Source organism: Canis lupus, chromosome 25 (assembly GCF_011100685.1).
Source record: "Canis lupus familiaris isolate Mischka breed German Shepherd chromosome 25, alternate assembly UU_Cfam_GSD_1.0, whole genome shotgun sequence".
NCBI classification, from domain to species: domain Eukaryota; kingdom Metazoa; phylum Chordata; class Mammalia; order Carnivora; family Canidae; genus Canis; species Canis lupus.
Window position 1 is genome coordinate 21,202,058 of NC_049246.1, and position 25,940 is coordinate 21,227,997.

The 25,940-nt window shown below is 37.4% G+C and overlaps 1 long non-coding RNA gene across 1 annotated transcript in view; it reads left to right on the forward strand.

The window, feature by feature from the left end:
- Positions 1-19,705: 19,705 nt before the first annotated feature.
- Positions 19,706-25,940, forward strand: part of LOC111092345 — a 93,531-nt gene continuing 87,296 nt past the window's right edge. The window contains exon 1 of the long non-coding RNA XR_005378210.1: positions 19,706-20,066. This is a non-coding gene — a long non-coding RNA (uncharacterized LOC111092345). The remainder of the gene's footprint in view (positions 20,067-25,940) is intronic.

Consider the following 25,940-nt stretch of genomic DNA (forward strand, 5'->3'; position numbering starts at 1 on the left):
TTGGTACAACAATGGGTACATAATCATAAGATTCAATGATCCAACCATACACAGCATCACTTAGAGTAGGTGGCCTAATTAAATGATGGAATGGTTTATTAAAGCCTTAATTAGAATGCTAGATCAAAAACAATCCCATATGCTGTTGGAAAAGCAATCTTCTATTCTATTGTATCTCTGATATACTGTACTCTGTCTAGGATCCAACAGGCTGACTTATCAATGTTACTTCCAGTCTCAAACTTTCAGAATTTATCCTTTGGGTCCCTACAGTCTTAAATTCTGCTGGATTAGAAATCCTGATTCATAGTGGGTGTTGCAATTTTACTGAACCTGAAGTATAATTAACATTTGTTCATTTTAGGGTAGTGACAAGGGTTCTGTTGAACCAGAATTTATAACTATCAGCTTGGTTTTTCACAGATAAAGACAGAAATTGATCCTGATTAGCATGAGGATTTGGGATTGGCTGTTATACAGTGGGAGCAAAAAGAAAAAATTCTTCAGTAGCTAGAGAATTCACTGTAGTGTCTACCCCCCCCCCCCCATACACAGTGGTAATGGAATATGTTCAACTGCAGCTACTGTAATCAAGTGTAAAGTTATTATGGGCTTCGTTTCCTTGAAGATACAGTGCTGAAGTGCTGCCTGAGTGTGAGGAAATTGGCAATGGGTGATGTGCATCTGGGTCCATGTTGAAGGATTAGGTATCGTTCCACAAAGCCTTACTGTAGAATCCTTCATGGAGATTATGGTCATACCAACTTGAAGACTCTGCGATGAACTGGACTTAATGTAGGGCCCAAGCAGACCTAATAAGTACAAGGGGAAAACTGTGCTGACCATTTTTTAAGTGTTCATTTTACATCTAGTCTGTCCAAGTGTTTGCTCCTAACATCATTGAGGCAACTAGCTGCATGCAGGTGTAGGTCTGACAGCTCCTCACTTGAATTATGCCACATACCTTTTATTTCCCATTTTGAGACTTCCTTGGTGCTGCTCTTTGGAATTCCTGCAGGAGTTTAGTCAACCCATGCTGGCTCATGAATGAACTTGGAATACAAAGGACTTAACATCACTATGGAGAAGCTGACCAATAACTCAGAACATAGAGTAGGATTGGATATCAGTAGCACATTGTGCTACTCAATGATAGCACAATATATTTACTCAATGATATATGCTTAATATTGGTTATTCCTCTTTTCATGTTTCACTTTTCTTCCCCCAGTGGCCTTATTCCTGTTTCCTGGGATCACTCCCCAACATAAACTATATGCACACAAGTCCTGGTCTCTGAAGGTCAGGTGTGGCTTTTCTGTTTTCACCTGTTTCACCTCTCAAATCATTGCCCCTCTTCTGGTCAGGCAGGTCTTTCTAAAATGCAAAAGGAATCTTGTTACAGTATTATTTACAACTTTCATTGGACTCCAGTAGTAAAATGTCTCTTCATGGCAAATATGACCCTCTGTGTAATACTTGGAGAGGTACTTCTAGAGTATAAACAAGTAAGACTCTCAAACATCAAAGAAAATATCAGGAGTGTTGACAAGCCAGAACCCAATGCTCTGTCTGCCTTGGAGGGCAGGAGAAGGCTTCCCTCAATAATTTTGGAAAGAGAAGAGGCTATGCAAGGAAGTATAGATGTGAGGAAGATAATGTTTTTTATTCCAAGAATATTTTTCATCATGTATATTAATCGTTTCAGAGAATCCCAATCAGTTTCATTCAGCAAACTTACATTGAGGAAAGAACTCACTAATTACTCTTTTTATCTCAGTGATGTCCTATATTTAGGCAGGTTTTTTCTTATCTGAAGGAGGCTGGATTTAGTTAATCTTAGCTCCTTCTGACTAGGGCTTGTTAAGGATTGTGCACCAGCTTTCTATACTTTTCTATTGTCTAAAACAACGTGATAAAAACTGATCCCAGTGTCCAGCTCATGAAAAGTACTCAGTAAATGATGTCCTTGCCTTCATCACCCTCTAATTCACTGTACTAGACAACTGGTTTGAGCATCTTTCCCCCTCCACCAAATTAAGCAGTTCCTTTCTTTTTTTTTTTTTTTTTCTATATTTTGGGTTGAAGTAAGAATCAATGGTTTTATTTATTTATTTATTTATTTATTTATTTATTTATTTATTTATTTATTTTTTTTTTACATTTATCATTTTTTTTTATTTTTATTGGTGTTCAATTTACTAACATACAGAATAACACCCAGTGCCCGTCACCCATTCACTCCCACCCCCCGCCCTCCTCCCCTTCTACCACCCCTAGTTCGTTTCCCAGAGTTAGCAGTCTTTACGTTCTGTCTCCCTTTCTGATATTTCCCACACATTTCTTCTCCCTTCCCTTATTTTCCCTTTCACTATTATTTATATTCCCCAAATGAATGAGAACATATAATGTTTGTCCTTCTCCAACTGACTTACTTCACTCAGCATAATACCCTCCAGTTCCATCCACGTTGAAGCAAATGGTGGGTATTTGTCATTTCTAATAGCTGAGTAATATTCCATTGTATACATAAACCACATCTTCTTTATCCATTCATCTTTCGTTGGACACCGAGGCTCCTTCCACAGTTTGGCTATAGTGGCCATTGCTGCTAGAAACATCGGGGTGCAGGTGTCCCGGCGTTTCATTGCATTTGTATCTTTGGGGTAAATCCCCAACAGTGCAATTGCTGGGTCGTAGGGCAGGTATATTTTTAACTGTTTGAGGAACCTCCACACAGTTTTCCAGAGTGGCTGCACCAGTTCACATTCCCACCAACAGTGTAAGAGGGTTCCCTTTTCTCCGCATCCTCTCCAACATTTGTTGTTTCCTGCCTTGTTAATTTTCCCCATTCTCACTGGTGTGAGGTGGTATCTCATTGTAGTTTTGATTTGTATTTCCCTGATGGCAAGTGATGCAGAGCATTTTCTCATATGCATGTTGGCCATGTCTATGTCTTCCTCTGTGAGATTTCTGTTCATGTCTTTTGCCCATTTCATGATTGGATTGTTTGTTTCTTTGGTGTTGAGTTTAATAAGTTCTTTATAGATCTTGGAAACTAGCCCTTTATCTGATATGTCATTTGCAAATATCTTCTCCCATTCTGTAGGTTGTCTTTGAGTTTTGTTGACTGTATCCTTTGCTGTGCAAAAGCTTCTTATCTTGATGAAGTCCCAATAGTTCATTTTTGCTTTTGTTTCTTTTGCCTTTGTGGATGTATCTTGCAAGAAGTTACTATGGCCGAGTTCAAAAAGGGTGTTGCCTGTGTTCTTCTCTAGGATTTTGATGGAATCTTGTCTCACATTTAGATCTTTCATCCATTTTGAGTTTAGCTTTGTGTATGGTGAAAGAGAGTGGTCTAGTTTCATTCTTCTGCATGTGGATGTCCAATTTTCCCAGCACCATTTATTGAAGAGACTGTCTTTCTTCCAATGGATAGTCTTTCCTCCTTTATCGAATATTAGTTGCCCATAAAGTTCAGGGTCCACTTCTGGATTCTCTATTCTGTTCCACTGATCTATGTGTCTGTTTTTGTGCCAGTACCACACTGTCTTGATGACCACAGCTTTGTAGTACAACCTGAAATCTGGCATTGTGATGCCCCCAGATATGGTTTTCTTTTTTAAAATTCCCCTGGCTATTCGGGGTCTTTTCTGTTTCCACACAAATCTTAAAATAATTTGTTCTAACTCTCTGAAGAAAGTCCATGGTATTTTGATAGGGATTGCATTAAACGTGTATATTGCCCTGGGTAACATTGACATTTTCACAATATTAATTCTGCCAATCCATGAGCATGGAATATTTTTCCATCTCTTTGTGTCTTCCTCAATTTCTTTCAGAAGTGTTCTATAGTTTTGAGGGTATAGATCCTTTACATCTTTGGTGAGGTTTATTCCTAGGTATCTTATGCTTTTGGGTGCAATTGTAAATGGGATTGACTCCTTAATTTCTCTTTCTTCAGTCTCATTGTTAGTGTATAGAAATGCCACTGACTTCTGGGCATTGATTTTGTATCCTGCCACGCTACCGAATTGCTGTATGAGTTCTAGCAATCTTGGGGTGGAGACTTTTGGGTTTTCTATGTAGAGTATCATGTCATCGGCGAAGAGGGAGAGTTTGACTTCTTCTTTGCCAATTTGAATGCCTTTAATGTCTTTTTGTTGTCTGATTGCTGAGGCTAGGACTTCCAGTACTATGTTGAACAGCAGTGGTGAGAGTGGACATCCCTGTCTTGTTCCTGATCTTAGGGGAAAGGCTCCCAGTGCTTCCCCATTGAGAATGATATTTGCTGTGGGCTTTTCATAGATGGCTTTTAAGATGTCGAGGAATGTTCCCTCTATCCCTACACTCTGAAGAGTTTTGATCAGGAATGGATGCTGTATTTTGTCAAATGCTTTCTCTGCATCCAATGAGAGGATCATATGGTTCTTGGTTTTTCTCTTGCTGATATGATGAATCACATTGATTGTTTTACGGGTGTTGAACCAGCCTTGTGTCCCAGGGATAAATCCTACTTGGTCATGGTGAATAATTTTCTTAATGTACTGTTGGATCCTATTGGCCAGTATCTTGTTGAGAATTTTTGCATCCATGTTCATCAGGGATATTGGTCTGTAATTCTCCTTTTTGGTGGGGTCTTTGTCTGGCTTTGGAATTAAGGTGATGCTGGCTTCATAGAACGAATTTGGAAGTACTCCATCTCTTTCTATCTTTCCAAACAGCTTTAGGAGAATAGGTATGATTTCTTCTTTAAACGTTTGATAAAATTCTCCTGGGAAGCCATCTGGCCCTGGACTCTTGTGTCTTGGGAGGTTTTTGATGACTGCTTCAATTTCCTCCCTGGTTATTGGCCTGTTCAGGTTTTTTATTTCTTCCTGTTCCAGTTTTGGTAGTTTGTGGCTTTCCAGGAATGCGTCCATTTCTTCTAGATTGCCTAATTTATTGGCGTATAGCTGTTCATAATATGTTTTTAAAATCGTTTGTATTTCCTTGGTGTTGGTAGTGATCTCTCCTTTCTCATTCATGATTTTATTAATTTGAGTCTTCTCTCTCTTCTTTTTAATAAGGCTGGCTAATGGTTTATCTATCTTATTAATTCTTTCAAAGAACCAACTCCTGGTTCTGTTGATCTGTTCCACAGTTCTTCTGGTCTCGATTTCGTTGAGTTCTGCTCGAATCTTTATTAACTCCCTTCTTCTCTTGGGTGTAGGATCTATTTGCTGTTTTTTCTCTAGCTCCTTTATGTGTAAGGTTAGCTTTTGTATTTGAGTTCTTTCCAGTTTTTGAATGGATGCTTGTATTGCAATGTATTTCCCCCTTAGGACTGCTTTTGCTGCATCCCAAAGATTTTGAACGGTTGTATCTTCATTCTCATTAGTTTCCATGAATCTTTTTAATTCTTCCTTAATTTCCTGGTTGACCCTTTTATCTTTTAGCAGGATGGTCCTTAACCTCCATGTGTTTGAGGTCCTTCCAAACTTCTTGTTGTGATTTAGTTCTAATTTCAAGGCATTATGGTCCGAGAATATGCAGGGGACAATCCCAATCTTTTGGTATCGGTTCAGACCCGATTTGTGACCCAGTATGTGGTCTATTCTGGAGAAAGTTCCATGTGCGCTTGAGAAGAATGTGTATTCAGTTGAGTTTGGATGTAAAGTTCTGTAGATATCTGTGAAATCCATCTGGTCCAGTGTATCATTTAAAGCTCTCGTTTCTTTGGAGATGTTTTGCTTAGAAGACCTATCGAGTATAGAAAGAGCTAGATTGAAGTCACCAAGTATAAGTGTATTATTATCTAAGTATTTCTTCACTTTGGTTAATAATTGATTTATATATTTGGCAGCTCCCACATTCGGAGCATATATATTGAGGATTGTTAAGTCCTCTTGTTGAATAGATCCTTTAAGTATGATATAGTGTCCCTCTTCATCTCTCACTACAGTCTTTGGGGTAAATTTTAGTTTATCTGATATAAGGATGGCTACCCCTGCTTTCTTTTGAGGACCATTCGAATGGTAAATGGTTCTCCAACCTTTTATTTTCAGGCTGTAGGTGTCCTTCTGTCTAAAATGAGTCTCTTGTAGACAGCAAATAGATGGGTCCTGCTTTTTTATCCAGTCTGAAACCCTGTGCCTTTTGATGGGGTCATTAAGCCCGTTCACATTCAGAGTTACTATTGAGAGATATGAGTTTAGTGTCATCATGATATCTATTCAGTCTTTGTTTTTGTGGACTGTTCCACTGAACTTCTTCTTAAAGGGGAATTTTAAGAGGCCCCCTTAAAATTTCTTGCAGAGCTGGTTTGGAGGTCACATATTCTTTTAGTTGCTGCCTGTCTTGGAAGCTCTTTATCTCTCCTTCCATTTTGAATGAGAGCCTTGCTGGATAAAGTATTCTTGGTTGCATGTTCTTCTCATTTAGGACCCTGAATATATCCTGCCAGCCCTTTCTGGCCTGCCAGGTCTCTGTGGAGAGGTCTGCTGTTACCCTAATACTCCTCCCCATAAAAGTCAGGGATTTCTTGTCTCTTGCTGCTTTAAGGATCTTCTCTTTATCTTTGGAATTTGCAAGCTTCACAATTAAATGTCGAGGTGTTGAACGGTTTTTATTGATTTTAGGGGGGGATCTCTCTATTTCCTGGATCTGAATGCCTGTTTCCCTTCCCAGATTAGGAAAGTTTTCAGCTAGAATTTGTTCAAATACATATTCTGGCCCTCTGTCCCTTTCGGCGCCCTCGGGAACCCCAATTAAACGTAGGTTTTTCTTCCTCAGGCTGTCGTTTATTTCCCTTAATCTATCTTCATGGTCTTTTAATTGTTTGTCTCTTTTTTCCTCAGTTTCCCTCTTTGCTATCAACTTGTCTTCTAGTTCACTCACTCGTTCTTCCACCTCGTTAACCCTCGTCGTTAGGACTTCTAGTTTGGATTGCATCTCAGTCAATTGATTTTTAATTTCTGCCTGATTAGCTCTAAATTCTGCAGTCATGAAGTCTCTTGAGTCCTTTATACTTTTTTCTAGAGCCACCAGTAGCTGTATAATAGTGCTTCTGAATTGGCTTTCTGACATTGAATTGTAATCCAGATTTTGTAACTCTGTGGGAGAGAGGACTGTTTCTGATTCTTTCTTTTGAGGTGAGGTTTTCCTTCTAGTCATTTTGCTCAGTGCAGAGTGGCCAAAAGCAAGTTGTATTGGGAAAAAGAGAAAAAGAGAGGAGAGAAAGAAGGAAAGAAAAGAGAAAGAGAAAAAAAAAAGGGAAGAAAAAGAAAAAAAAAAACGAAAAAAAAAAAAAAAAAGAAGAAAAAGAGAAAGAAAAAGAAAGGAGAAAAAAAAGGGGGTGGGGGAAGGAAACAAATCAAAAAGCAAAACAAAACAAAAACAAAAACAAAAACAAAAACAAACAAACAAAAAAAGAACCACCGGGGAGTATCTTCTGATTCTGTGTACTTTAAGTCCCTTGGCTTCTCCTGGAAGTTGTCCGTCTAGCTGGTGTTCTGGGGGAGGGGCCTGTTGTGCTGATTTTCAGGTGTTAGCAGTTGGGGGAGCTGCTGTGCCCCTGCCTGGTGCAGGGCTCGGTGGGGGTTGTTTACCCCGTGAGGCCGCAGGAGGAACAGCCCCATTGGCGGGGCAGCTCTGGAAACCTGGATTCAGCTCCGGCAGGAACTCCGTCTGCAGGGCCTGGAGGCTCCGGGGCGGGGCCGCTGATCTGCTCAGCTGGGGCAGGAGCGTCCTCGCTGTCCTGGGCCCTCCCGGCCTCTGCCTGTCCCGGGGGAGGCGGGATCCTGGGCTGTGTCCCGGCGCCCTGTGCTCCGGAGCCTGCGCTGTTGGATTCGCGCTCCCGGGCCGCGCAGCCCCCTCCGCGGAGCCGCCGCCCGAGCCCCTCCGAGCTGCTCCTGGAACCGCGCAGCCCCCTCCGCACGGAGCCTCCTCCTCTGCCCGAGCCCGGCCGAGCTGCTCCCGGGGCCGCGCAGCCCCCTCCGCGGAGCCGCCGCCCGAGCCCCTTCAGCTGCTCCGGTCCCGCCGGGTCCCGCCGTGCGCGCTGCAGCCCTTAGGGAGCTCGGCGCACTCTCCTGGGCGCGCAGTTGCTGTTACTGTCCCGGGGAGCCCGAGGGCATCCCCGCCCTCCTGGGTCCTGCTCCACCTCCCCGCGAGCCCTTTCCGCCCGGGAAGGTCGGTGCAGCTCCTGCGTCTCCGGGACGGGGCTCTCCTGTCCTGGGGACACTCGCCCCGGCCTCAGCCCGGCTCCTCGCGGGGCCCCTCCCCCTTGGAGGCCTTTGTTTCTTTATTTCTTTTTCCCCGTCTTCCTACCTTGATAGATGCGCGAACTCTTCTCACTGTTGCATTCCAGCTGGTCTCTCTTTAAATCTCAGGCCGAATTCATAGATTTTCAGGATAATTTGAAGGTTTTCTAGGTAGTTTGGTGGAGACAGGTGATTTGGAGACCCTACTCTTCCGCCGTCTTGCTCCTCCCCAAGCAGTTCCTTTCTAATGAATAGAATTTATAGCTCTTGAGTTTTCTAGACCCAAGTCTTTAGAGGACTTGGGGATATTGGTCCTGTGTTCACCATACACATTTCAACCTGCTCAGGAAAAAGACTTAATAAGACATTGAAAATACGTAGTAAAAAGGTACAAGGAAAGTAGTAAGAAGCCACATACTTAAAGGCTAAATACAGGATCAGGATGAATAAATGTGAAAGTGTCTATTAATAGAAATTAGAAAATGCAAGGAAAGTATAGAAGCATCCTCTCCTTATGTGAGTATGTGGTGGGGACAGGAGGTTGAAATCCTTTCCTTTCCCTTCTCTTTTTCCCTTTTCAAATGTCATATCATAAGAATGGGTAAGGATGAATCCTGGAAGAAGTGAGAGGTATGGGAGGCATGGGTTGAAGACATGGTGGTGCTTTGTGAAAAATTTTGGCTAAGAGTCTCCCTCTTTCTTATCTCTCATTTGATTTTGAGAACTCATTCCATTTTTAAAAAAGATTTTATTTCTTTATTCATGAGAGCTGCACTCAGAGAGAGGCAGAGACATAGGCAGAGGGAGAAGCAGGCTCCTTGTGGGGAGCCTGATGCGGGACTTGATTCCAGGACCCTGAGATCAGGACCTGAGCCAGAGGCAGACACTTAACCGCTGAACAACCCGGGTGCCCTGAGAACTCTTTCCAAATTTAAGAGATATTTCTAGTGCTTCAGAGCTGGAAATGAAAGTTAGGACTCAGGGGACAAGAAGGGTGCTGGATGCTTAGAACCTGCTCTAGGACTCAAGAAGTTCACGTACAGAGACTAGTACAATTGACCAGATTAGGAGAAGAAGCAGGTCAGACTTGGAATTGAGTTATACTTACAATAGGAGCCTATTCTGGACTGTAACCCTCTAAGAAACATAACAATGACTGATGGTGGGGGCAGTATGAGGAATCCCAATGAATACAACTAACTCAAAAGGGACAAAGCTTAGGTTAACTTTAAGCTTTATAAGGTCACTATACCTAATAGCAAGATAAATGGGTTGAGAAATAAAGGGATAAATGACCAGCTGAATTTTTTTCTTGTGGAAAGGAATTGCCTAATGAGCCAAATCTTCTTTGGGATACATATGTGAGATAGGTTACTACCCCAAGACACATCTGTGCACAAATGAGATTAGTGTTCTTGTACTCTAGCTTTGGGGAAGGCTGATGCATCTGGAGAGGAAGGAGTTAGTAGTTCTTTGCTTGTTCCTCAGCTTAGAGCTACTTACTGGGCAGGAGGCTTTCTTTAGATCAATGAAATTAACACAAGAAAACTTCAGTTTTTACTAGTATTAATTGTATTCTATAAGCCTCTTACAAGACTTTCAATTTTGTTTGCTGATGAAATTGGAAAGAGGTAAGTCATAAAAGTAAGGATGAATTTAGTCATTTGAGAATGGACAGGCTTTCTAGAACACAGCACTGTTAGTGGACAGAAGTACAAGTTGGGAAGAAGGATGAAATTTGTCTTTATGAAAGAGTTTTAAAAGATGTGTGACTAGTCATGATTTCAAGCCTGTGATTGTAAATATGATTTCAGTGGTTTGGACAAGAAGTAAATCTAAAAACAGACACAGCCTTTGATAAGTTGAGAGCTAAGGTTGATGGATCTATTTCAGATTCAGTAGCTGAACAATGATAAACTAAAAAGCTGTAACAAGCCTATTTTCTGGGAGTCTGAAACAATGGTTTATTGATTATCTACAGATTTCTTGAAAGATATTCATTTTAATTCAAGATATCTCTGAATTCCTGGTCTAATACTTCCAGATTTGATATAGACCTGATTAGAATATTCATAGAATACAACTTAATTTTGGACTTATCATTCCAAGAATTATTATTATTATTTCTCGCTGGTTCAAATATACAATTTTAAAACTGGAAGGAACATCTCAGATCATTTAATTTAAATGTCTCCTTTTCAAGATGTAGAAACATGGTAATCAGAAAAAACTATAAGGTTATATGCTTATGAAAGTACAATTGTTTACATAATCCTGAAATTTCTACTTATACATTGATATAATTTTTTGAAAACTATTTAGAAAAACCTTTGTAAAGAAATTCTCCTTAGTTTTTATCTCTGCTCTTTTGCTACCATTATTTGATTGTGTCAGAAAAAGTAAATTTTGAGGCAAATTAGCTTGTATTAGCTTTCATGTGGATGCCATGGTGGTCTTCATACTTTATTTTTTGCTTCTCTAGAATCCATTTCTTACAGAGGCCAGAGTATTCCTTAAAAAAAAAAGTGAATCACTTTTAATGTGGCTTCCTTCCTTGCATTTAGAATATAATCTACGCTCCTTACAGAAGCCTTCAAATCAATGTACCATGCTATTACAAGCTTAACTACATTCACTTCCTACTCCTCTAGTACTTATGTTGAAGTCTCAACCCCGGCACCTCAGAATGTGACCATATTTGGTCATAGGGCCTTTAAAGAGGTAATTTAGTTAACATGAAGTCATTAGAATGGGCCCTAATCCATTATGACTGGTGTCTCTATAAGAAGAGAAAATTAAGACAGAAATACACAGAAGGAAGACTATGTGAAGACACAAGGAGAAGACAACCTCTACAAGCCATGGAGAGAGGCCTCAGAAGAAACAACCCTGCTAATACCTTGATCTCAGACTTCTAGCCTCCAGAACTATGAGTATATAAATTTTTGCTGTTGAAGCCACACTGTCTGATGTACTTTGTTATGGCAGCCCTAGCAAACTAATTCACATACCTATGCCTCTAACTTCTCTTTATAATCCTTTTCTTCTTATCCATTACTCTCCAATTATAGTATCATTTGTTTTCTCCATTTATCACAGTGACATTAATCCAAACCAAGGGTCATTACCACATTTGTTGTTCTCTCTGCCTGGAGTCATTGGCACCATCATCTTTAATCAGCTGGGTCCTTCTTGTCTCTGAACAAATGTATTCTCAGGTGAGAAGTCTTCCCTAATCTCCCTCTTTAAAGTAGTTCTTTAACCAACCTTAGTCACTCTCATATCGCCTTGTTCTCTTATATAGTCTTTTGTATTTGGAATTATTGTTGTTTATTAATTTGTTTTGTGGTCCATTTCTTTCTTCTGTCTATACCAAGCTAGAATATCAGCTCTAGGGAAGCAAAATTTTGACTCTTTTTCTAGGGTATTCCCAGGACTAGAATAATGCCTGGCACAGAGTAGGCCCTCAAGTAATATTTCTTGAATGAATACACAAATAAAAGAATAATGAGTTAAAAATATCCTTAGGGTTAATTATTTCAGGGAAGGAGTAACACAAAAGGTAGCAGATGAAATTGAAGTAGCAATATTGGTTGGATTTTCAGAGAAGTTTTGGAGTAGCAAAAAGGTAGAAAAAAAAAAAGATTTAGGGAAAGGCATAGTGGTTGGAGAATTGGAATAAGTTCAGGGAACATAAAATTATTATTTGTGTTGAATTTAGATGGTATAGAGAAATGAAAGATGAAGGTGGAACTCTAGGACAAGGGCTTTACTGAAGAGTTTACTCTGGAGACAAGGTAGACCATTGAAGAATTTTGAAGAGTAATGTCACCCAATGAATATAGTGCTTTTGAATGTTTTAAACTGATTGCAGTAAGTAGAATGAATTGGATAGGAAAAATCCATAGTGGCAAACATTTGGGAAGCAAATTATAATTGTTAAAAGGAGGAATTGTGAAAAAGAGGAAATGATTTATTCTGGTTACCATAGAAATGACCAGTGGAAGATAAATCTATGAATGGTTAGAGAAGAGTCAGAAATGATAAGGCTTAGAAACTGACTACAGGAGACTTTCATAGAAAAATAGATTAGATGTCTCATATAAGTTTTTGGAGTATATATTTCTGAATTACTATAATAATAGTGACATCAATAAGAAAGGAAAATAAGAAGGACCACACTGGGGGCATATATTGAATGTTAAATGTTGGTGGACATTTGGTTAGACATATTCAAAATCTGGTTTGAAATATGTATCTTGGGTTTAGGGGAAAGATTAGAGATAGTAATGTAGATTTTGATGTCAGCTGTGTAAAACTGGCATTTAAAGTCATGGGAGAAAAAGTGTGAATAAAATTTCAAAGGGGAGTGTAGAGTAGGAAGTGGACAGAACAAGGACAAAATCTGGGATTGAAGGGATTCCCAGACTTAGAATATTAGAGGAAGAAGGGAAGTGACAGAAGTTAGATAAAAGGTGAATCAGGGGGCAGCCCAGGTGGCTCAGCGGTTTAGTGCCACCCTCAGCCCAGGGCCTGATCCTGGAGTCCCTGCATGGAGCCTGCTTCTCCTCTGCCTGTGTCTCTGCTTCTCTCTCTCTCTCTGTGTCTCTCATGAATAAATAAATAAAATCTTAAAAAAGAAAAAGAGAAAGTTTTTTTTTTTTTTTTAAAAGGTGAATCAGGAAAATTTATTATCAGCTATGCCCTATACAGCACCGGGCATATAATATGGTGAAAGAAGGGGGAAATAACGGGGAGAAGGGGAGTTATTGAGAAAATCATAGGAATGTATTCTTCAGGCCATTTATTTACTTATTCATAGCTCATTTATCTTTGGCCACCATAATTTTGATGGTAATAGTAATGACTTGTGGCAGAACATATTTGTCAAAAATGGCAGCAACAACAGCTCCTATCTCTCAGGCTCTTCTAGAACCTTACCTCTCTCCCACCAAGAGGAAGTCTGAATGCCCTTCTATTGAATCTGGTTTGGCTGATGACTGGCTTGTATCAATACAAAGTGACGGAATTGTCATTGAATGGATCCTGAGGCTAAGTCACAAAAGATGAAGTAGCTTCCACCTTTCTTCCTGGAATATTTGCTCTTGAAGTCTTCAGCTGCCATCCAAGCAATCTGTTTGCCCTGAGGCTGCCATACCATGGGGAAACCTATGCTAGTCCACATGGTGGGGCCATATGGAAAAGGTCTGAGACTATAAGAAGAGAGAAATGCCTGGCTACTCTCCAGCAGCTCCAGCCCCACCGTCTGTTTTCCAGCTCTAGCTATAGTCTGATTGTAACTGCATAACGGACCCAAAGCCGGAATCACTCAGTCCAGTCACTTCCAAATTCCTAATACATGGAAATCATACAAATTAGTAGAGTGATTTTTATTGTTTTAAGCCAATAGATTATGGGGTGTTTGTTTTATTGTTGTTTGTTTGTTTTTTGCAATCTAGAATTAAAAAAAATACCTATTATGTGAAGAATTCTTAGGAAGAAGGGTTCTAGCAGCTCAGGTTCCCTTTCATTGGTTCTCACAAAATGTGCTTCTCTGGGTGGAACAATTTGACTCTTTAGTTGAACCCAGATATCTTTCTCTTTGACTACCTCTTTTTCTGATCATTTTCCTTCATACATTTCAGGCAATTTTCTTGGCTATAGAGTGTGTAATATTTTCAATATGTACATTTATTTTCTTGGCAAGAATCTTGCCCTTAACTGGTTGTTTACAATAATGCCAACAGCTTACTGGGGAACATGGTAGACTCTTCCAGTTTTGCAATAGTAACAGTTGTGGGACATTCTTTTCTGAACAGTGTCTATTCCCTTGATGTCTATAGTATCACTTTTTTATGGATTCACATGTATGTGATAGTTAAAGGCACAGTTTAATGTATTCTGAAAGGCCTGAAGAATATGTAGCACATGCTTCTTCTCCTTCCCTTTTTGTTTGCCATTTTGACAAATTACTGGAAGATGGAGGTTATTGCCAAAAGGCTGGGGTGATTCGTTTTTTTTTTTTTTTTTTTTCAGCAGTACTAACTGGAACAGATCACAATAAAAGAAACAATGTTCATGTTCTTGGTTTTATGTCCATTGGCTTTATTTCCATTCCATAAGAAATCCCATACCCTCAATCTCTTCCCCTGAATTCTGAAAGCACTTCTATGAATTACATCACATGTTCTCCCAAGCACTCCTACCAGTTGTCCTATGTTGGCTGCAACTTTCTTCCTCCATTATTCTGACTCTACAAAGCTGGTTGAGGTTGAGGTAGTTGGTAGGTTTATCTGGGATGTGCTCATGTATGCCCATGTTATCCTACATTTTCCATGTTAGAGGTAGGATATCTGGAGTAGAGTCCAACCTATTCATTTTCATGTTCCAATAATGCCTTTCTACCCATACTGGACTATAATCTTCTTTTAGAGGCTTCAAGAGATGTGGCCATATGCTGTTGGTGTCTTACAGATAGATATTTTAGATGTTAGCTTCCACTCCTTCATTATGGTTCCCTCTTTTTAAGGGTAGATATATATCCACAGAAACTGAACAGAACAGTCTGAATGATAATTACAATTGCCCCTCACTTATGATATCCATCTGTCATCCTTAAACTTGCTAAGTTTATTTTCCTTATCTAGAACATGAGGGCAGTAACAATATTTGCCTCCTGGGGTTGAGGATTAAATGTGGTAATGTTACCAAACTGCTAACGGTCTGAAACAGACAGATTCAATTGCTATTAACAACTCTTAACTGTGTTGTTGAATGTTAAACCATGAAATATATTTTTAATAAACTTGTTTGATATAAATCTGTACCTGAGTATACTCTAAGGTTACCTTCTTGAAGTGTGCTCTAACCACAGATATCTGAGCAGTCATCCATATTTCTCTATGTTTTGAGTGCTGCTGCTATTTTTAGTCTCTTCACATTGGTGATTTAAAAACTCTTCACTCAAAGTCCTTTATCTCAAAACTGTTTATTGCTTCATTTGAAAATAATAAGGAATAGCAAATTGACAAAAGGCTAGTTTACAAGAAGTGATTATAATTATGTAGAGCAGAAGGTAAGATTATAATTTGTAAACTATTTTATTATGCTCTACCAAATATTTATCACAGCCATAAACTTTAGTAGACTGGTGAGATTCAGCAATGAATGCACGACTACTGAGGAGATAGTTATCATACTGCAGGAAAATGCCTGGGTTTCATTTGATCCTAGGGGAAATAGCACCAGGTTAGGCTTGTGGGAATCAATAGAACTTGTTCTTCATCTTACATGAACAAACGATGCTGAAATGACTCAGATTTATAACATCATAAATAGCGGTACTGGACTTTGCCTGTTTTTTTTTTTTTTTTTTTTTTCCTGGAGTTAAATTTCTCATGTAGAATTTATGACAGAGAAAAAACTCAGTGAAGGGGAATCAACTGAGGCCAACTGCTGTGCAGAGAAAATCAAGAGTTCATATGTTTAGACTTACATCCTCACATATTTTAATAAATATTAGAGGAGTGATATTAGCAAGTGTTTACAATGACAATTCATTTTCATGGTTTTGGCTCATTGGCTGAGGCAAAGAAATTAATAGCTTTATTTTATTTTATAGCACAAGCAGCACTTTGTGTGTGATATCTAAGCTGCTTAGGTGATTGATGTATTCATTGCATCTTATGGCTTATGATAATAAGTGCATATATCATACAACAAGAACCAAAACAGATATGTCCTATAATACACTCATCTCACTCTATTTTCATTATGATTTTTTTATCCATATAAACTGTGCATGATGTACATACTTGACTACTTGCCTGCAATCTTATATATTTCAAACTCCACATATTGCTATTTTTGAAGTCTACTGGGATGGGCTTTCTACTTCACACTCTTTGAAATTGATCTGGTAGGAATAGTATAATATTTCAAATCACCTCATTGCAAAAAAGCATTAGAAGCATACTAGAAAGCTTTTTTATGTTGAGCATACTCAGTTATAGAGACGTACTCAAGAGCAGGAATAGTCTTGGCATATTTCAGAACTCTGTGACGGTACATTTTTTAATAAATGTAAATGGAATTATCTACTAAGTTTGAAGCTGAGATGGATTTCAGAGATGATGTAATATCTGGCATTTGTTTTCTCATAATTTTCCAAAACTCTTCTACTTTCCTGAAGTCTTGGGTGATAAGCCTGAAACAAGTGAAAGTCAGGCTCCAAGGGTAGGGGGCTTGTGTCTGTTTCCAGAGGAGGGCAGTATTGCACTGGAAAGAAAACAAAACTTGAAGGTATTTCCTGTTGCTCTGGCCTTATCACTAAACCATTTCTTGCAAGGGGAGTGGAGGTATTTCAAATCACACTAATAAATCTATGGATTAATAACATGCGAGTCAGAGCTGCAAGCACCATAATCACTGTTGTCGATCCATTTGTCTCTCTGCATCGTGTATTGATTTTTTCCAAGATTGTAATGAAGAAAGAACTTTATAAAATTCTCTTCTCTTTAAATTGTGCTTGTTAATATATTCCTGTTGCCACTCATCTATTAGTAATTTCCTGACAGGTAACTATTGCTGTTATAATTTAAAATAGCCTTGAAAAGCAGTTACTGTGTTTCTGGTGAAACTTCTTATTACTGATAATTGCCTGCATAATAAATTGCAAGTACTAGCTGGTTCCAGCCGAGATCAAAAGTGACCATTAACTACTCACCTATCTGCAAACCGAGGATTTCTGAACTCTTACAGCAATCTCCTTTCTTTCTTACTTCTTAAAAGGCTCAGCTTTCTTCTGTCAGGTTTGCAGGTATCAGCTTGCACACATTTAATACTTCCCTTATCTTGTGGGACCTTTATAGTGGATGAAAAAGCATCTTTATTAATTCAGTAGTATGGGAATAGAGGGAATTGTTTGTGCATTCTGATTAAAAAATAAACTCAGCAGACAATTAAATTCCATATAGAATATTTTAGAGATGGACAGCTTCTCATTAAAATAGGTTTTAGGAGAATTTCATATGCTGACAGGGAATCTATTCAATTGCAATTCTGATTATTTTTACTTAGACAATCCAACACTTCTCCCCTCTTGGAAAAGGAAGTGGATTACAAGTCAGTTTTCTTAGCAACTGAGGATTATTTCCTTTTGCTCATCCCGCTTCACTTTTTTTTTTTTTTCCTTTACAAAAGTAAGGGATAGAATTTGCAGTGTTGAGGCAGGGAAAGGCTGAGCATTCAGAGTTCAGTTCCCTGAGACTCCCTCAGGGGTGTGGAAACTGTTCACAGATAGGGATGGAAGGACATTACATTTGACGGAACCAGGACTTCAGAAAAAGTTAATATACTGAAATCAGGCGAGTGGTGACAAAGGACATTGATATTACAATATGAACTTACAATATGAACTGTTAGGATGCTTGGTGGCCCAGTGGTTGAGCATCTACCTTCCGCTCAGATCGTGATCCCAGGGTCTCTGGATCAAGTCCCACATCAGACTCCCCGCAGAGAGCCTGCTTCTCCTTCAGCCTATGTCTCTGCCTTTCTCTGTGAGAGCATGAATAAGTAATAAAATATTTTTAAAATATATGAACTGTCCTTAAAAGGGGTCTTTGTCAATTTTTTTGTGCTGCTGATTATATAAATGTCACTTTTGGTTCAACTGAGGATGCTGATGGATTTTGCTGTTGCCAAACATGAGTTTGGCTCTGAGTTTGGGAGTAGGGGCTGGAGATGTTGGATGAATCTGTGTGATACAGAAGAAAAAGAATGTTAATTCCAGGGGGAATCTGGTAGAGTGGAGAGGAGTGGAGATGGGAAGGGCAGCAAGACAGAAAAGCAGCACCTGGGAGATGCCTTCACAGATAGAAAATCTCTAGTGGGAGGGTGTCAGAGTACTTGTTCAGGAGGGAAGTCTAGTAAGTGTTTGCATTTTCTCTGATATTCATTCTCTTTATTCCTCCAACCTTCACTGAAATCCATTATACATACAAATGGTGTGTGTGTGTGTGTGTGTGAGTGTGTGTGTGTGTGTGTGTGTGTGTGTTGGGGGAGGGTATTTCACTCCTGAGATGATATAGTGAATGAGTTCAGACTCAGGATAAGAAGATTCATAGATGCAACTAACCAAGCAGACTCTTGTCATACCTCTCATCTCTTCGCCTCCTAAGAGCCCATTTATCTTTCCAAAAAGTCCTTCATCTTTTTTTTTCTTCATCTTTCTTTAAGTGCCTTTCTCCTTCACCCTTTCTCTATTAAGATGGCATATAAGCCTCAAATCTAAACACCATTTTGGGTTACATTTGTGAACTCTTTGTGTATATAATTTAGTTTATCTTTTTTCATGCAAATCTGCCTTTTGTCAATATAGTTTCCAAGCTCTTCTCCCATCACTGAACCTAAGAGTGTAGACTTTTTCTTCTAGACAGAACCATTACTAAGTAAGTGACCTCAAATGCTATGAATAGATGGAGAGACACATTTGAGCAAATCACTGCCAGTATATTCACTGTTGTATGGAATTGTAACTCAAGTAGGATTTACCATGAAAACTAATGTCCCCTTCTTTCAGATATATACTCACCTCATTGTAGGTGACTTGGCACATGAAATTGTTCCCATCTTTGTCAATGTAGGTAATGTAGATAGGATTCTGATCTCTTAAGGATTATACTGTGCTTAAAACAAAATCACCCTGTAGGATTTCCATTCAAAATATTTGTGCTAAATTTTTATTGGATGAACTCATTTTATTTCTTTCAACTGCAAAGCTTTTGATCTTCTGTCCTCAACTGAATATGTCAGGCATCTTACTGTATGCTTCCTCTTTTGAAAGCATACTAACTGTAAATAATTTGTTGATATCTTGAACAGTGACTTCTTAAATTATTCTCATGTGTTCTATCTTTTCTAATGAACATACAATCATTTATAATGTACCTATTAAATGCCAGATACCATTCTAGCTTCAGTGCCACCACAAAATCACTGTACGCAAGGGACACGTAAGGGATTTTAAGAGGTGAAGTACATTTACAGTTGAATGCTTACCTTTTATCTTCCTGTGACATTTAATGTCTGCTGGCCTTACAGGGGTGCTTAGATATTATTGAATGACCAGATGATCATCTATATTTTTGTCCTCCTTTTAGAACCCATTCCTTTCTTACCTCCAATTGATTTTTCATTTGTTCCCTTTTCCAAAAAACCTCTTGAACTAATAAGGAAAAGGCAGATGGCTTTAATATGCCATTTATCCAATATTTTATAAAATATAGTTCAACTTTCCACATTTCCCTTATAACTACTATTTTCTTGTAATATAATACATCCTTTATTGGATTGTCATTATGCTTTTTGTGTGTTTTATCTGGCTCTGAACACACTGAACTACTTATTAGCCTAGACCCACAGTTCCTAAATTGTGGCACCACACTGAATTCATAGGACCACTTTAGGGCATTTTAAATTTTTGAGGGAAACACATGACATTTGTCAGACACTGTGAACTACTAGCTCAAGATTCTTCACAATTTCAATAATAAAGCTACATTTCTTTTGATGATGTCATATCTCTGTGAAGCTGGGCTTTCTGTACTTTCAGTGATAAGAACAAGTAGCACGCTTGATGGGATGAGCACTGGGTGTTATACTATAATGTTGGCAAATTGAATTAAAAAAAAGTACCACTTGAAAATCAGCGTGGAGCAGGAAATGAAGGTAGTGGTGTCCAAGGTTTGATTCTACGGCTTGAGAAGTTGTTTGAAGACATTAAGTTTGAGAAGGTGTGAGAAGCAGTGTAGGACCCAACAGACTTGTGTAAGTAATTGTGCTTATTTAAAAATGAAATAGATATTATTTTCTTTCACTTTATACATATTGATTTTTAAAACTGAGAACCTGTTATAGACATGAATATTTTTTAGGTTATTTGGACCTAACTACTTAATGAAGGGACCTGTTCTATTAATTTTGGCTTAGCAATGCTGTGGGAAAAAATGATATGGTCACTAAGGCTGCCATAAAGCCATGAAGTAAGAAAAGTTTGGGAAACTTTGACGTTAACTATGACTTTTCATCTTACATGTCTAGCATAGATCTGATTCGTGGAGAGTGCTCAGGTGCATTTTCTGAATAAATGCACTTATTTTTGAGGATAAATGAGTGTTTCTTTGAAAATTATCAGGTCTTCTTAATAATGTTTTTTATGTTTACAAAAATTCTCTTAAATAAGTTCATTTAGAAATTTCTTGCTATGTACGCATGTATAAAGATTCATAGTTTTAAACACAAGACCCCTGATTTGCAATGATAACAGTTTTATATAGAAGTAGAAAATATAATGTTTTTATAATATTTTGACTCAAGGATAGTACAATAAAACTAAAGTTGTGGAAGGTCTTAGAAGTACACAAATAAGTTGACAATATTAACTATTGTCTTAAAATTTAGAAAACATAAGTTCAAGTTAATTGACTTATGAAAGTATTATATATTACCATTTAAATCAGAAAAAAACATTGAATAACAATATAGCTATTGCTAACATCTCTGTTAGAATAAAAATGTCCATTTTTGGTATGTTTGTTTTTATAATTTCTTCTTCTTGAGTTGTAATGGTACCTGTTAAATTTTTTCTTTCATTTAGTAAACTTGTAACTTTTAGTATATCTACTCTTCCAAAACTGATACCAATTTTGCTTATTATTGGTGCAAATGAATTAATTCATTTAGCCATTTAACAAACATTTATTGACTACTTGCCATTTGCAGAGTCTGTGTTGGTTTATACCAAAGGTCATGGAAGAAAATAGTTTATTTGGGAACACTTTTTCTTTAAAGATTCTCTAAGAATTTCATTGGTTTTAACTGAAAGGAAGACATTTAACCACTAATAAGTATTGCTAGAGAAGCCCCTGAAGAGCTTTTTATGAAATTCTGAGTTTTTAGTGAAAGTATAGTCCTTTCTGAGGGAACTACCAAAATTCCTTCTGGTTCTATGACTTTATACTGAATTCTCTGCAATAATAGCCTCCTCGTCTGAATTCATAATTTCTCTATTTTATCTGATGCTTTTTTCTATTTCTTAAAGTTTTTTCCTCTCCTATCACAGCCTTCAGTGACTTGCTGAACCCAATAGCAAAGGACTAAATGTGAATTTTAGGAAACCTTGGGGTCAGTCTCAAGCAGATAGGAACATCTCTATGGTAGCCTTGTGGATCTGAATTCTGTTATACACCATTTTGCAGAAATTATTTTCTTTCCTATGTCTTAACCATATTCTTTTGTAGTTTATTTTCTCTGTTTTGCAATCACTTTCAGTAATAAGTTTCTTGTGGCATATGTTACTGTTTGAATACCAGCTGATAGCCTTGGTAATGAAAAACAGAAATAATAGCTCAGTGTTCAGCTTATATTTCTATGGGCAGGAAAGTGATTTGTTCATTTATGCTTGGTTTGCATAAGTTAGCACTTGAAGGTATCGAATGAGTCCTCTGCTATCAACTTGAAAAATATATTTAAATTAAATCTAGTGGTGAAGTTAAACATAATAAGTTCACAGATACTAATGGTTTTAATTTTGTCATGTGTACAAACAAACAAGTTTACTTGACAATAGAAATATTAAGCAAGACAATTTCATAATTTAACAAAATTTTTTCTTGTTTTGAATATTGTTTCCCTTCAGTCATATTATTATATAGAAAATCAGGGTGCTCTCTAGTAAGTCTTAACTTGCTATTTTTCCTTAAAATGAAAATATTTCTTTTTCCTCTTGGTGCATTGGATAATATAAATGAAAGCTCAAAGGCTATAATGTACCAAAAAATTATGTTCAGTAAAAACTGATTCACAGAAAGCAGTATATGGAAATATGACATATAAAATTATTCTTAAAGTATATTTCATTCTTAGTATATACTTTGAATTGGCTTTGTATGAAAATATATAGGAATGTGAAAGAATCTATAGTGTATGTTCCATTGAAATTAATAAATCATACATTATCCAAGCAAAATGATTTTCCCATTGGCATTATTTTTTTAAATAAATGATTACATAAAGAATATAAAAACTTGGCAGTTTTCTGGTTGGAAATACAAATTAAGGAAGCTATACAGGTTTCCACTGGTTTATAGATGAGAAACAACTTCTATAAATTATCTGGACATTTTCCTACCTCTATTTCCCACCTGTAATTGTTGCATAAATGGTCTCCTAATTTATGACAATGAAGCCAAGAATATACAATGGGGACAGGATAGTCTCTCCAATGAATTATATTGGGAAAATTGGACAGCCACATGCAAAAGAATGAAATTGAACCACTATCTTACACCACACACAAAACATATCTCAAAATGGATTAAAGACTTGAATATAAGACCTGAAGCCATAAAACTCTTAGAAGAAAACATGGAATAAGCCCTTTCACAGAGGTCCTGGCAATATTTTTTTTTGAATCACTGAAAAGCAAAAGCAGCAAAACCAAAAATGAACAAGGGGGCCCACATCAAGTTAAAAACTTCTGCACAGCAAAGAAAACCATCAAAAAAATGAAAAGGCAACCTACTGAATGGGAGAAAATATTTGCAAATCATATATATGATAAGGTGCTAACATCCAAAATATAAAAAATGCCTACAACTCAACAACAACAAGAAAACAAATAATCTGATTTAAAAATGAGCAAAGATCTGCATAGACATTTTCCCAAAGGAGACATACAGATGCCAACAGGTACATGGAAAGATGTTCAACATCATTAATCATTAGGGAAATGCAAATCAAAACTACAATGAGATTTTACCTCATACCTGTTAGAATGGCTATGGTTGAAAAGAGAAGAAATAACAAGTGCTGGCAAGGATATGGAATAAAGGAAACCCTTGTACATTGTTGGTGAAAATGCAAAATGGTATAGTCAATATGGAAAACAGTATAGAGTTTTCTCAAAAAATTAAAGATAGAACTATCATGTGATCCAGCAATTCTACTTCAATTTATCTGAAGAAAATGAAAACACTTACTCAAAAAGATATATGTACCTATGTTCATTGCAGCATTATTTACAATAGTCAAGATGTGAAAGCAATATCAAAATGCCCATCGATGAGTGAATGGACAAATAAATTGGGGTATAGATATAATGGAATATTGTTCAACTATAAAAAAGAATGAAATCTTGCCATTTGTAACAAAATGGATGGACCTCAAGGGCTTTATGCTAAGTGAAATAAGTTAAAGAAAGACAACTAGCATATGGTTTTTCTTATCTAGATTTTTAATGTGAAATAAAAAAAATCTTTAAACTATAGAAAACAAATTGGTTGTTGCCAAAGGTGTCAAGGGGTGGGGTATAAGATAAAAGGGTGAGCTATTTTTTTTACCTTAAGTAAATTGAATAAAAATGGTTAACATAAACAAAAGAATTAAAAAGAAACTTGGCAGTGTTCTGGTTGTAAATATAAATTAAGGAAGCTATACAGTAAGTTTTAATGATGAGAAACAACTTCTATAAGTTATTTAGACAATTTTCTCACCTGTATTTAAGTTTGGCCTGAACTGATTTAGGCAGGTATCTTTCTGGTAAGTCCACAGAGAAAGGAGACTTCATACCCTAATTTAATGATGTCTCCTAGTGTATAGAGGTTGATGCTAGGCAAGTTACTGAGAAATGTACATTTGGCCAAGGCATCCTTTCATTTCTTTCTTTCTTTCTTTCTTTCTTTCTTTCTTTCTTTCTTTCTTTCTTTCTTTCTTTCTTTTTTTTTTGTCTCTTCTAGAACATCTGCATTTTGCCTTCTTGTTTCCTGGTGCTTGAATGGAAGCAGGAAATCATACTGGAGAGAAATATGAATAACCAGTTGCAAGTCCCGGCTAGATCTCTTACATGCAACCTTTGCCATGCCATCTCATGTCTTTGTACCTTTTGACCTCCGTCATAGAAAAACAATAATGGCAATAATGTGTGACTTTTGGTGTTGAGATAAAAGTATGTGAAGGTACTTTGCCCTCAGATGGGCCTCAACGGTCCTTGAATAGGCTAAAATTATACTGCTTTTCTTAACTTCCTCCCCTGCTATACCCAAAACTATACTGAAATCACCAATATTACTATGACACCCATTGGGGAAATATTTTCTTTCCTGATTACTTTGCCTTTACACATATAGAAATGATCAATATTTAACAACAAATGTGTATATCCAACCTAGACTTCTCTGCCAAACTCTAGATGTGCATACTCGGTGTTTCTACTGAAACTTTTACTTGGATGACTAATTACTTTAGTCTCCTCATGCCCAAACTTAACCTCTGAACTTTCCTTCCATCCAAACTTATTTAACGAGCAGCCATTTACTATCTTACTTGATAGGAACTCTATTCTTCTAATCACTCTGTCCAAAAACCTTCGGTACCTCTTTAACACCTCTTTTTGTCCCACCATGCTTTCAATCATTAGATAATTTTCAGATCTAAAACTTCATTCTATATCCAGAATCTGATTTATTTTCTACTTCTAGCTATCATATCATTAAAATTTTTTTTAAAGTAATTTCTTACCTAGATATTTGGATTAGGCAATAAACATCCCAACAGGGTCTTCTACTTCAATTTTCATCCATCTGTGACTATTCTCAACACAGATTTCAGAAAATGGTCTTTTTAAAATGTTGGCTCACATAACTCAAAACCCTGTAGAGACTCCCCAATTCACTTAGAGTATAAGCTAAGATTCATACCGTGGTCTTCAAGGTCCTGTATGATCAGCCTTTATCCCCTTTCTCATCTGATCAGATCTCTTATGACTTTTCTTCTCTCATGATTTCCAGGCAAATACTTGTTTTTTCTGTAGACACACTAGGCTACTAGGCATTCTTTGTCCTCAAGGCCTTCAGTCTGGCTGGCACCTTTGTTTGAACCGGTGTCTACCTCTCCTTCTTCCCCAATACCTCCTTGATGAACCTCCTCACCTCTGTCAAGTCTTTGTTCAAGCTTTGCCTCTCAGTGAGGCCTGCCTTGACCACAGTATTGAAGATTGTGATCTATTTCCTATCCCACCTGATTCAATTATTCCAAATCCTCCTTATTCTGCTCTATTTTTTCTCCTAAAGCACATATCATCTCAAATTCCATATAATTTACTTATTGTTCATCATATTTTTCTAATTTTTTTCTCTCTCTACCAAAAAGCTACATGAAGGTAAAATTTTTATTCACTGATGTGCCCAGTACAGTACTTGATAAATATTTGTTAACAAGTATTTGTTAAATGAATGAATAATGTATTAAGATACTTACATGTTAAAAAAATTTGCTCACTCTTCCATAGAAACTGGTCTCCAGTAACAAAATTCCATGTAGTGTGGCAGATTTCTGGGAAATATTCTGAGGCTTTCCCATTACTGGTCATATTACATAGTTTACATTTCTGAAACTTGTCTAATTGATACTTCTAAAACTTCAGAATTAAAATTTGGGTCAGTAATCTGCAAAACTGTTAGTATGTTTGCAAACATAAAACATGTATGTTATGTTTTACACACACACACACACACACACACACGGAAATATTTTAAGAAACTATTAGGGAATATGTGATAATTAGTAAAAACTCCCAAGAGATATGATAGCTTAGCAGTTAACACAGATTCTGAAGTCTCAGTTAAATCTTGGTTACTCTACCTC